This window comes from Ostrinia nubilalis, chromosome 6 (genome assembly GCF_963855985.1).
Source record: "Ostrinia nubilalis chromosome 6, ilOstNubi1.1, whole genome shotgun sequence".
NCBI lineage: Eukaryota > Metazoa > Arthropoda > Insecta > Lepidoptera > Crambidae > Ostrinia > Ostrinia nubilalis.
In genome coordinates this window covers 6323305-6338116 of record NC_087093.1, presented here as the reverse complement: position 1 = coordinate 6338116, position 14812 = coordinate 6323305, and positions in this window count along the sequence as shown.

Genomic DNA, 14812 nt, shown 5'->3' with positions numbered 1-14812 from the left:
TTTTCCGAAACTATAAGAAAAATACTGATGAAACTTGGTAGGTATGTAGATGTATTCTGTGAACAGCATTAAGATTTTCACACAAATTAATATAGAAAAAAGCAATACATTTTGGTTTTCATTAAACCCATACGTGTGGGGTATCTATGGATAGGTCTTTAAAAATGATATTAAGGTTTCTAACATCATTTAATATGTATGTACATACATTGTACATCATGAAAACTTCCAACGAAAATTGGTTTGAACGAGATCTTGTAAGCAGATTTTTTAAAATATTTCCTCATGTACGCGTAGAGGTATTAAATTGAAATTCATATTAAATACTCAGGTCTATAGTACCTTTAAGCTGTAACAAAATCAAAGTTATATACCAACTGGCTTGTACGGAACCCTAGCGAGTCCGACTCGCACTTGGCCGGTTTTTTTTTAAATAGAGTGATTCAAGAGTATAATAAATAATACATTGTACATTGTGGAGCAGTGGCGGGTCACTAGTACTATGATAAATCTAACTTCATAAATTGATTCTTATAAAATCTCAAAAAATGCTCATAAGGAGCCTTTAAAATGTCTCATTATTTTTTTGCCCTATCAGTGCTTTGTGAGACAAACATATTTTGGCAAGTGCTGAGAAGAAACGAAATACTCAGTCACGACTACGCTTCTTTGTCACTTTGTTTACCCAAAATTATGCAAGCATCTATAATAAAAATTATAGATGCCTAATTTTTAGATATTTTTTTATTTCTTTTTTAGAATCTTTAAAACATCTGTTATTGAATTTTATTGTTGCGTATATGCGTAGCCTGGTAAACAATTTTAACAAATATTCTACCGGAAAACAAGAGCACGGAGTTTGTGGAGGTAAGGTTTTAAATAAATTATATATTTGTCTTCCTGGATTAATTGAAGGAATTTTTCAAAGTTATGTGTAAAACTTGCTTCTAAACTCCGTATATATTCTATAAATTCTCTGGGAGGCATTTTCAAACTGCCATAAAATGAAGTGTTTTTATTGAAGGCTTTATGATGAGTAAACAAATTGGTTTCCCCCAACTCAGCAACAGATCCCAAAACTTTGTTTAGATTCATACACTTGTCCGTTTTTTGTAGGATTAATATAATTAAGTAACATTTATTTTTTGCATTCGGCTCTTGGTCTAACCCAAACGAAACACGAACAACTAATGAACTAACAATGAACAAAGTTGATAAATTAGTAATATGTAAATAATGAATTTGTTTTACGAGCTGTCCCGGCGTACTTCGTACCGCAAATTAATATAAAGTTGTTTAAGTGATTTATAAAATCGCAATATTAATTTTTGAAAGTAGGGTCATTGTGCTGGTTTTCTATCTAATTTCGGTTTTCGTCCATTTCACTGAGCTGCCATAAACACATGCGTAAAATTTTAATACAAAGTATTGTATTCACAGAAGGCAGTAGCCATCCCGCGCTAGTTTTGTTGCAATCTATAATGCCTAAGCAACAGTTCTACCTAAATGAAAATGTAATTTAAAAAGTAGTGAGTTCCAAAAAATTACGTAAATGCGCGGCCATACACCGGTCACCGGTACATTGCAGAAATCATCGCGCTAGAAAAAAAACGTGCTGACAGGAAAAGTTTTTGGCACGTATGTCTAATTGATAGCATTATAAACACAATTTTAAGTGTTTATTAAACTTCTTCATACAAAATTAAATCTTAGATGACTAAGGGTCATTTTTTTAAAGCATAGCTCAGGTCATATAGCAGGCAAATCAACTCGGAAAGGGATCAACAACGTATCGCCTTTTGTGCCATGGAGGTAATAGTGGAGAGGAAATAAGGATCTATACAAAAATTCGACAAATTAATGACAAACAGCTGTTTATCTCTTTCTAACTTACCCCTGGTGATGTATAAAAAAAAGAAATAGATAATGTTTGGTCAGTACTCATTCTGGCAACATTTTCATGTGACGTCACTAACTACCTGACTTGTGCCGAGTAGGTACCTACATACAAGATTTAAGAAAACAACATATTTATAGGCAATCAGCTGACAACTACACGCACACACACACACACACAAATACCTGTCAGCTGATTGCCTATATTGCGGCCATGTTGTTTTCTTAAATCGTGTATGTATTTATAATGCGTGTAAGTGTGTGCGTAATGTACCGAGTACGTTTATTTTAAAGTTACGCCAAGTCCATGAGACATTGATATACGTCAGTGTTTTGCGAGCTGTCATTGCCCTTCGCGCGCTGTCATCGGCGAGGCAAGGCGTTTACGTTACGGTGCGGATTGTGTGTGCGTTGCAGTATGGACTTTAGTTGACTGCCTTTATGAGCACTCGAACGACATAAAATAATATGATACATTTATGTAAGGGTATTTTAAGATCACAAAGTTGGCAACTCCGATAGTTGGACGAAAACCAGCGCAAAGACCCTATCCTGTTTGACACCTATAATAATTGACAATAGCTGGCTCGGCGAACTTCGGCAAACTAATGTGTGACGTGAAGTGCCAAATCGCGGAAAATGTCGGAAGAAATACATGAATTTGCATGAATTATCATGAATAATAATAACCACTTATTTACCTCTCAGTGTTTTCAGGCAACTTAAAAAAAGTACATTGTGTGTTTTTATTATTATTTAGGCAGTTAAATACTGCACAGTATTTTTTACACAGTATTTTTTTTATTTTTTTCCATAATACAAGAGTATGCGTGCGTGTGTCAATGCTCGCTCGTATCTCGTATGTGACGCCTTGTCGAATCGCCTCCTGTAGGTGGGCTATCGTGCGTGTTTTGTTTTCGATGTGAACTCGCGGAGATGAACAGGCCTGGTGTAACCTAAAAGTAACCACAGCAGTTCAAAAGTAACCTAAAAGGTTACAAAAGTAACCTTCTGGCAACACTGGTAAGCTGTCAATGTCATTAGTTAGTGTCATCTTTTTTTCTTTAAGAAGTTTTACGGCTCTGGGTACAAGCCTTTCTACCACAGATAAAGATGGCCTTACAATATCTGGGGGCAAGGTTACCCTTTTGTTTGTTTTATTTACAAGAGAAAGCATGTAAAACTTCCCTATAATAGATACTGTAAGAAAACTTCCTAATAATTATTTCTATAGGTGTACCAGAATCTCATGGCAAACAAAAATATTGGAAAAGTGTGTTTTTCATATGGCAATTGTCTATGGTTTAATTGTCACCTGTCAAAGAAAATTATGAAATCTGTCAGCCGCTGCAAAAATTTTGTAATCTCTTCTTGACTATTTGTTATTTTTGTGAAAAAATCGAAAAAGCTCAAGCAAGTCATATTGTTTTCAATGTGAATTGTAAAATAAGGCATAATTCAAAGTCAATCTTTGATTCTAAAGCGCGTCGTCGAGTTGACAGTAAGTTGGACTGAAATATTTTGATACATTTAGTTTATTACCCAATTACGTCACAATGAGGGTTATGTTTTTTTATATTATTCTTAATAGCTGCTTTATCGGGGTTTTCAGGTATATCTCACAAATTGGTGCAGGGGAATGGTCAAAATGTTATTATGTATGACCATGTAAAGAAAATTGAAAAAGATTTATCTCTTTATTTTGATCATCTATTGAAGAACAAGAAATTGCAAGTGGAGTTCTTAGAATCGTTTTCTAGTTCTGAATGAAGTGATAAGTTAAAAGTATGATGCATAATAAAATTAGTTACTAAAATTAATAATACGATTTATTTATTTTTCAAGACACTTTCCCGATGTATAACAACTTTCTTCATACACATACCTACCTAAAATGTATATTCGTACTTCATGTTCATTAATATTAAAGTCATAAAAGTAAAAAATTAAACAGTATCAAGATCGTTTATTCCAATTTCCCCAGTATTGCTCTCAACAAAGTTTATTTTCCCTATTTGCCATGAGATTCTGGTACACCTATAGTTTGAACAACGAATAAAATAAACAAGCATGGTCACAATGGTCTGTTTGTCGTTATAAGTGAATAAATAGTTAAGTAAGCTAAAGTATTTCTTTACTGTATAAATTCTCTGCTGCACACAAATTAGGCGGTTTCGGTCTTAAACTTAACTAGGTATTGCATCTTGCAACGCAAGGAACCTGGGCTAGTTTAAGCTACGGACATCGTTGATCGTCCTCGAATTTTTATTTTACTTAGTTACGCACTTTACAACGTAAACTCAAGGTGTCGCATCACATTGAGGTCCTCATAGTAAAATCTTATATTATGTCCCTACGCTGAACTCATGAAAAAGCTTTTACTCAAACCAGCAGCACTTATGGAAGTTGTTAGGCGTTTTGTCGGTTTTATGGCCAGATTGGTAAGGAAATTTATGAGCAAAAACACAAGGGCTCATTCGTACCTATTTATTGGTTTGGATGATTTTTATTGCTACAATACATAAATAAATTGTTTTGAATAGAAGACGCTCCGATAAGAAAGATTTTGCTAAAGACTAACTCACAAATGTTTACATTAATATTACTGCAATACTACGCTTGCTTGTAATTTAGTGAAATAGCCAATAGGTATTATTTACAGATGATAAATATTTATTCATTCTAATGGTCTCGTGGGTTTCCGGAAAATATTGCCCCAATAGTTGTGCGATAAGCGTCGTAAATATATCGAAAATAAATTGGGGATGTCGCAGATAACGGTGCGGTGTCGGATATCCGGCGAGACTTGCGCCGAACAATTACGTAGGATAGGATTAAATTATCCGTCGTTACATTTTCACAATATTTCATAGTATGTAGGGCATTACTGTCGTTTTTATTATAGGCATCTTCAGATCGTAGGGTTTCTTTACGTTGTTCTGAACCTTCGAAATTCAAATACTTACCTAATTATTTGAAAAAAGAAAGGCGAAGGTTCACCTGCTCCTGCTCTTTTTCAACCGACTTCAAAAAAGGAGGAGGTTCTCAATTCGACCCGTATGTTTTTTTTTTCTATGTTTGTTACGCGATAACTCCGCCAATTATGAACCGATTTGAACAAATCTTTTTTCGGCGTATAGGTAATACCTCAAGGGTGGTCCCATTTAAATTTAATAATAGAAAAAACAACCCCCAAGGGTGGAAAATTGGGGATGAACTTTTTTATACGCAATATCTCCGCCGATTATAAATCAATTTGAACGATTATTTTTTTGTTGAATAGGTATTATCAAAAGGGTGGTTTCATGCGAATTTGAAGAAAATATTTTACCCCCAAGGGTGGAAAATTGGGGATGAACTTTTTTATACGCAATATTTTTAATTTTTAGTTTTTTAATGTGTTCACGCATTTGAAGTCGGTTTTATTTTTTAAAAAAGTTAATTATTTCAGTAACACATTGCCATAAAAGGTTGCCATAAAGGTTTGCCCATAAAAATCACAAAATTAACGACAACTTCTAAACTACGAAAAATCGTAGAACATAAGTACATGGGGGTGAAATCGATAGGTCTAATCCTCGCCTATCACCTGCCTTTGGCTTGACACCTTACAGGAAACATCCTGTATAGTTATAGATAGGCTTAATGCAGTAAGTAATTTCGCAACAAAAGTGTGCCAATAGTCTGACGATAATTGAAATAAGTAAGAAGCAGTTCTAAGAGACTATTTACCTCTTTTGCTCGTATGTTATATTAGGTAATTAAAAATAATATGACATAATTAATTTGTCCACTTCGCATTTCACAGGTCGCAGCCTAAACGAATACTTATTGGAATAATCTAATCCAGTGTAGGTGGTCACCCTTGAAACCTTGTAGAGCCGTCTAAATACTTTACTTACTCCCATTTCATTATATTATAGGGATGTTGATTTACCAAGGCGTCAAACTATAACGGGCCTTCATCGCTTGATTTGATTTGTCAGTTTTAATCAAAGCAAACCTTTTGTTTGCAGGGCAATCCTCGGCTACGGCAAGCCCTACCTAACGATTGGGTGGGCTTATCAGGAATTATTGAGGGCTTAAAGAAGCTCTTCAGTCCTTCAAGTTTATTGTTTCAATATAATCGAACTGCGCTAAGTGATTACAGTCTGACGGTACAGTGTAATCGTGGCTTGATAGATCGATTTGACACAGTGCAAAGGGTACAGTATCACATCTCACTGATCAGATGAGGATATGGTAAGGAAGGACGTTTGTAATAAAGCCTCAAAAACATAGCTACTAAAAAGGAAATATTAAAGTGGTACGTTTGTTAGTTACTTAAGTACCTAGGTACTTAAAATAATTTTAAATCACAAACAAAGTGTGCACGCCATGTTTTATCCAGTCTCATTAAACTATGATTAGGTAGGACCTTACTTTAGTTTGTGGACGGGCTTCGTGGCACATTGCCTTCACAGGCTCGATCGTCGCCATCGACAAATGAGATGTTAATACTTACTAACAACTTGCTGAACAAAATCTCAGTTTGGTACAGCTTGTCTAGTTAATACCCATTTACAAATCAGTCTTTGACCGAAGGAGCGTTGCCTTTGCAAGCCCTGGATTTTATCTTGAGTCTTGACATCTGTTTAGTTTTAGCAACTGTTTTTATAGACTCACCATTTTTGGAGCTACTTCAGTATGTAACGTAGTTTATTAATTAAAGTTTTTTTTTTATTAATGGGTACTAATAGTCCGGCGGCTGGGTTCGAACCCGCGTTCCTCCAGTCCGACCCTTTTAACGATCGGCTATCGTGTCTTCTAAAAAATGGCATATTATAATGTCACATTTTAACAGCGACGAAAAGAAACGTTTCCTCATTGTTTTAACAGCTGGATGGCTGGATCCTGTATATTTCCTTGTATCAAGAAAAAGAAAGATTCAAATTGACTTTTTAAGAAAATGTCTCATCTTTTTCTTCTTGGCGTGCAATTTGGACAGGTCTGATGCCAGATGGCGACAGTTATTTTACTTTATCGCGCTATTTTTGGTCCGGAACATTCTACTTAGGCCAGTCGGTTGCCTCAAAATCTTTATGGCGGTAAGCAGATTAAAATTCACGATTGGTTAATTTTTAATCTCATTAGGAAAATATAAGGTTTAATTGTTTCCATCGTGAAATTATGGCGTTGTAAATTATGTCGAGTGACAAAGACCGGTGCAGACCCCAATGGAATTGATGGAAATTAACTATGTAGGTAATTGTGTTTTTTACTAAGTAATTGAAAACTATTTTCCAGATTTTTGACCACACAAATTACTGATTTTACTTTTGCTCGGTTCTAATCTGCCTTATCATGACAATAGGTAGAGACAACCGTAGGTACAGTAATAAATTGTGGTCATTGTTAATTGTGGTATTTGAGCATGTAAATAACCCAAATAAATTGTGCACTAGTAGGTATGCTCTATGTAATGGAAAATGCGATGATCATTTCTTCATCAGTACAAGTGCTTCTACAAAAGTTGTGCTCTATCGTATGATGAAATTATGCTCTATACCGTATGAAGTAAGTAGGTAAATGTTAGTAACTACCGTTTATTTTCGCCATAGATTTTGTCACACGGTGGTATGAAAATATAAAGGCAATAAACTACAATATTAAACACGGTAGGCTATGGCTAAGGACGCAATATTCGTGAGGACAACGCCATTTTTCATGCAAGGTTCTTGCGCTCCAAAACATAATGTGAAAAGCATTCAATGTCTATAAAAAGCTTAAGTTACGGTATTGACGGTGAAAAGATTAAGACGAAACCTGTACTAGAATGTTTGTTAGTGAGTAAAACAGAGATGGAAATGCCAAACCACTTTAATTATAAAAATGCCTTCTTTCCTTCCTACCTTCGGTAATAAAGGACATGTCTATAAAATGAAGAATTTGTGATCTGAACTCGGAACTTCAAGAACTCCGATAAGTAGGTTACTTACTTTATTTGGTAGATAATACTTTTATTTTGATTGAAGATAATATAATTGTTTGGATTTCTTTTACAATAGCTTTGTGCAAATAAATTAATTGCACTACGCTCATTTCTCTATTGTTCTGTAAACGACGCAAAGCAATAAGAAATATATGTTATGGTTATAAGAAGTTGAAACAATGTACAATTAGTCGCACCATGAGCATATTATGCACCATTTTAAATTAAATGGCCACTTAAAAACAGAAAGGTTATGCTGCGGATACCTACCTATATTATGTGATATTGTGTTACATGAGACTTGTAAAAGCTCCATAAGTGCAAAACTTATATTTTTTGATAGTCTTTTATTTTTATTTTTTTTCTTTAAACTTTTGACTATTTTCGACTATGTGCTATGATGTATGTATTTGGAATAAACTAGTATCTTGTCCGCTCAAGCTTCGCACGATTGTACTAAAGAAGAAAATAAAACCTAGGTAGGCACCTAATTACGGTAATTTACGGTCATGAAATGAAAAGTGTAAAATTAAACGGGTCTTTAAGGAAATGTATGTACAACAATGCAATGTAAAATGTTAAAGTTGTTAAATAAACTTTTATTATTTATTATTATTATTTATTAGTTTCGTTGCATCATACCACCGTTCAGTATCCATAATTAGTTAAACCTATGTAACAACAACAACAAAATAAACGGTTGTATTATTTAAATACGATCAATTTTATGTAAATAATTGTTATTGAATAAAAAGGTAAAAAAATATCTTTAGCGCAAATTATTAGGCGTTTAGAAAAATGAAAATTCAACGAAATACAAAAGCTGATAAAATATGCTGCTTTCGTCAAAGAAGCGGAATATTAATTTTCCAATACCTACAAAAGGTTGTTATGATGATACTAAAACGGTCGAGGATTAAAATTAAAAGTAAACAGCATGGCTTATGATCCCCTCGATTGGTAGATATCAATGTTTTCTCATTGTTGGGACGTAACGAAAGGACAATGTTCGTTCTCCATACATTGTTCGCCTAAGAACCAACAATTTTGACATATTACTACCCGAAAGCGAAATAATACGATTCTGTGTGTAAGAACAATGATTCCTGATGGACACTTGCCATAAAATTAATGATTAAGAATATTAAATCACAGCGAGTTTATAATATGTCGTTTATGACAACATGGCGTCTAATGTATTGTGTGAATGTATGAACACCGATTCGCGAAAAATGTTTTGTATTGTCGTCACGCCGAGTCGCAGCCAAATAGTATAAAATAATAGAACAAGTTTTAGAAATACAACTCGGCATTCCACTTTTATAATATGCCCACATACCTATTGCACGTAAATAAACAACATGAATCGTAGGTTGTTTCCACCCTTGTCATCTGACACATGAAATAAACTCCTATTGTATTATAGATATCGAAGCCAAATCGTATATAATAATAGAATGGGTTTTGGAGATCACTCGGGGTTCCACTTTTATAAAATACCTACATATTGCATAAAAATAACACGAATCATGAGTTTTCTTTTCACCATTTACATCTGACACGAGATAACAAACTCCTATCTCCATGACTACCGTCGTAGTCTATGCCAAAGACTACAATATTTTAAGCAAGAAGTTTCAAACCTTAGCGGCTACGGTAACCCCTGGGCCACATACATCATGATAACATTCGGTCGACACCGGAACGAAGTCTTGCGATTATGCAAAAAAGCATCGTATTCTAGTGCGGCTATATCACGTTCAACCGGGGTTTTAATTATATTATATTATATTATACTAAAACGTTTGTTTTTATTTGTATAGAGAACAATAGTGTCTAGACAAACCTAAAGAGGATTTAGGACGCTATTTGGATCAAATATGTAATTGCTCAATAATGAATAATAAATAAATAAATAAATAAATAAATTCGACTAAAGTCCTGACTAAAGACTGGAAGAAAATACGCCGCATTGTATGAGCACTTCGTGTTCGTTAAAGCGGCTTCAGATCTAGAGCCCACATAGTTTTCTTTCCAATAATATCCGCAAGTAGCGCTGCATGATCTTTACAACAAAAACGGCAATAGTTATTAAGGTGCCAAAATTATATGATTACTTTGGCACGGTATTATACACGTTCGAAGATTTGTCATTTTCATTCATTTCATCATCATCATCATCATTTCAGCCACAGGACGTCCACTACTGAACATAGGCCTCCCCCAATGACTTCCACATCGCACGGTTCGTAGCGGCCTGCATCCAGCGCCTTCCCGCTACCTTTATCAGGTCGTCGGTCCACCTTGTGGTGGGTTGACATTGCAGAATATGACTTTTGATAGGTTCATCATAGAATTCGGCGGGGATATCCTCACGGAGGAAGTTCGTAAAAGGGCGGAACAAGATCTTATAATAATGCAAGGCCGAAGCTGTAACGCGCGTGCTCCTACGTGTAATCCGGCGAGTATGCAACAAATAGTAATGTCTGGTAAATAGTGGTAATACGTATCGTTCGTTCGTTCGTTTCAGCCGAAAAGACGTCCACTGCTGGACAAAGGCCTCCCCCAAGGATTTCCATGAAGACCGATCCTGCACCGCTCGCATACAGGCACCTCCCGCGACCTTCACCAGATCGTCGGTCCACCTAGTGGGAGGCCTGCCCACGCTACGTCTTTCAGCTCGTGGTCGCCACTCAAGAACTTTCCTGCCCCAGCGGCCATCAGCTCTACGAGCTATGTGCCCCGCCCCGTCTATGTCTATAAGCGCTACGATTACAGGGTATCATTTTGCATAGTCGCAAGACTTCACTCCGCTGCTGTCAAATCAATGTCGCATAATGTTATCGCAATGTGTGTGGCCCTTAGCCAAATCACAGAAGCCTATGCGAAGAAAGAGCACTTGAATGACAATGAAAATCAGGGTTACCATTTTATAAGATCTCCTCACTATTGAGGGTAACAAAGTAACATTAATAATCTAGCCATTAATTACATTTATTACCTATACGAGAAAGTAAAGCAACATGCGGTTTTATTTTAATTTGTAAAATATTTGTAACAGTTTGTTCCAAGTTTAGTTTTACAACAGTACCTATTGCTGTTTCAGCTGTCACTGTGAAGCTTTGGGAAAATAAATAAATAGAAAAAATATTAACATAAATATTTATTTAAGTTTTTATGTTCATTATCATAATATGCCAATTTAAGTTACACTGTGTGACAGTCTTTGACACTAAACAAACTCTTCAGCTTAATAATACCTACCTACAGGGCGTTTTTATAGTTACTCTTGCTGATGAAACAAGAAGGGTTGATTCTACTACTGAAATACAACTACTTTTCTTACAGGACCAATATCAAATTCTCAAAAAAATTCACATCCTCGTGATGGTGATAATTTCTATGGAGAGGTTTTTTTTTATATTCGGTCTCTTGGGATAAGTTATTCCATTTGAGCAGTAGAATTAATCCTTTTTATTTGATCACATATAAAAATAACACCAGTGTTTAGGAAAACTTCTTCTTTGGTATGGTATCACTACGGAGTTATAATGTCGGCAACTCTGTATCACTGACTTGTAACTTTCAAACAGTATGAATAATAAGGGCACCACATTGGTTTTCTTTCTGAAAAAAGGCTTTCACTTTTAGTATTAACCCTTTAGCACTATTTCATTGAAATAAAAATACAATAAACGCACAGAAGACTGAAATTGAGTCCATAGAGAAAAGTAATACATAGGAAATAGAGAACCCTCTCTGTCAAATTTTTGAGCCTACTAATTGACAGCCTGGTGTTAAATTCCCTGTACTTAACCTACGTACGTAACGCTCACATACATACATAGTACACGCACACATACATACATAAAGTCCACGCACACATACACACAGTTCACGCACGCACACGTAGGCCCTCATAACCTTCAAAGAATTATTGTTTTTATGATGTACTATCGGGGACTCGGACGCCTTGACACCTTAAGGGCCTAAATTGTTTGCACACACACGCTCGATTAAGCTACGCCCCCATTCATTCATGTTTCGGGTCTAAGCAGCGTCGGCGCACCACTGTAGATGTTTGCCCTAGCAAACCAAGCTCTATGTAAAGCGTTTAGGATTGAGTATTGCTTAGCTTACCCGCATCCGTAGCGCTCGTTTGGCAACGTCGCATTTTAGTAAATTTGAAACCCAATAAAGAATCGCTACAAAATATTATATGGGGCTTCGTGTAGAAATTGAACTAGCGATTGCCCGCTCGGGTCACAAAATTTCCATCGCATATTCCGAGGTAACTGTGCAATTTCCTGAGAAAAAAGTAGCCCTTTCTATAATTATTGTTGATATTAAGATTGTAAATCTCATGATATTAGTCTAGTTAAGGCGAGAAATGCAAAATCATACAGGCACTTTCGAATTTTACTTGTTTAATAGGTATTTAATTTATTGGGAACTTATAATTTATAAACTATATGTTATTGAATTACTATTTCCTAATTAAGGAATATTTGTGGCTTAAAAACAATTATTGTAAGATCTGGCTATATAATAACTTTCTTAAATCCTTGAATGTAAATAAAAACCTATAAATAGGTTTCTATTTATTTTTAATACATTAGCAACTTTTGTTTTCCGTTTAAAAGAAACACTTATCTACGTTATTACAATTTAATACAAATATTGTAACTAGGTAGCAATGATCCAGGTAATTGGTTATTATAAATATTATAATATTAAGTTAGTTTTATTTCAAACTAGCTTTCCGCCCGCGGCTTCGCCCGCGTGGAATTTTGTCTGTCACAGAAAAACTTTATCGCGCGCGTCCCTGTTTCAAAAACCGGGATAAAAACTATCCTATGTTCTTTCCCGGGACTCAAACTATCTCTATGCCAAATTTCATCAAAATCGGTTGCGAGGTTTAAGCGGGAAAGCGTAACAGACAGACAGACAGACAGACAGACAGAGTTACTTTCGCATTTATAATATTAGTTGGGATTAATTTTTTTATTGCACATTAAGTGTCTTTACACAAGGTTTTAAATCAATAAAAATTAAACTTCAAACTAAATAATACTTAAACAGTAAACAATGTATAGATAGATAAGTTTGTAATTAAATATAAGAATTAAGAATTATTTTGAGAGGCCATGATTCAGTAATCGCGCGGAGGTCAATAAAAAGGCAATCAAACAGTCCAATTACTAGCACGGGTCAACACAAAACAAAATCAATCGGTTAGGGATCACAAAACTTCACAAAAAACAAAGGAGAGAATATGTCGACAGTTCGCCAAAGCAAAAAGCAGACAGACCTCGTATAAAAATACAATATTAAAAAAATACATATTATCTATTTGTTTGTAACCAAATTCTATTATTAAAATTCTAAAGCTGAGTTGCACCATCTTACTTTAACTTTGACAAACATCAAAAATCTGTTAAACTCCATACAAAAAGCACCAGTTACCGTTATAGCTACGGTCAAAGTTAGGTGGTGCAACTCAGCCTAAAACTAAGAAAGATTGAAGAAAAAGAAACATTTCGTTTTAAATCTTAACCGTATGACAATAAAGTGCACAATGGTATTTCGTATTGCAACCTAAGCCCTGATTGTCTCTTATTGGTCGTAGTAAAAATATAGTAAAATGCGTAACCAATTAGAGACGGGGTGAGCACGTGACCGGAGCGATGCGCTTACGCTAAAATTTCTACAAAGTGGTCAGGCGGAAGAGTCCCCGATAGTACAATGTAGAATTTTTTCAAATTCATTATTTTGAAAATATTTATCTTTATGGTCTACGTATTGTATTATTTTCAAAACAATGGATTTGGAAAAATTCTACATTGCACATGGAAATGCAAATAAGTAAACAAAATCTTTTGAATTTAATAATTTTACTTTATTTATGAACACACATAATATTATACACCAAAAGCGTCTTTTCGCAAAGTTTTCAACAACACTAAAAAAGCATTTGCACATTGAGAAAACTCAGATCACTTGTGAACTTATCAGAAAGTTTCTTTGCGATTCACGAAGGAACGAACAAAACTCCGATGAACCAGAACAGCAGCAGGTACGAAGGAATGAACTTGAATTTGACTCGACGACTCTTCAATACTTTAATAGGGCCACAGAAAACTTAAATGATGGCTAAGAAAACAAGAATGCATTTAACATAACAAAAACAACACCAGCCATTTTGGAGGAAAAACAAAGTTGCCATATTATGTTAAATAGTAATTTCTACTACTCTATTATGTAAATTATAACAAAAATGTCAATGTTCAGTTTTAAATTAAAACAAATTAATTTCATTTAAAAAAAGTTTTCACATTGTAATTAACAATATTCTCAAATATATTTTAATTAAAACTAGAGTGCTCGCGCGGGTGACATATGTCACCCAGGGTGTAAAATTTGTAAATATTTTTTCAATGTATCGAGCTACAGTGCTGCCTTCTCATGTATTCTTCAAGCATGTATTGTCGCACATTTTAGTAGTAACGCCATCTTGCTAGACGCATCAACGTGAGTGCAGAAAACATTTAAAGTGTTTGGGTGACGCATGTCCCCCGCGCGAGCACTTGAGGAATTGTTTGATCCCCTATCGTCGCGGTTTAAAATCAAGTTTACTTTCATGTAAGCTCAAAGTTATAATATTTAACCATTTTTTAAACATTTACAATAATTATATTGTTTTATAGGCATAAACTGATGCAAGAAAGTAGTTGTTTTAGATTGTATGCAATGTAGTAATAACTTACCTAGGACTATAAAATTAAAAACCAGGATTCTTCTGGGCTTGCGAGAACACCAACTAGCACAAAACTTGCCAGTATTGTGGCAAAGGACGATGTGTTTATCGCACAAAAGCAAGAAATCGAAGCACTCGTAAGCAAATCTAACAAGTGGAATAGGCGTTTTTGTCCAGATCATCAAATC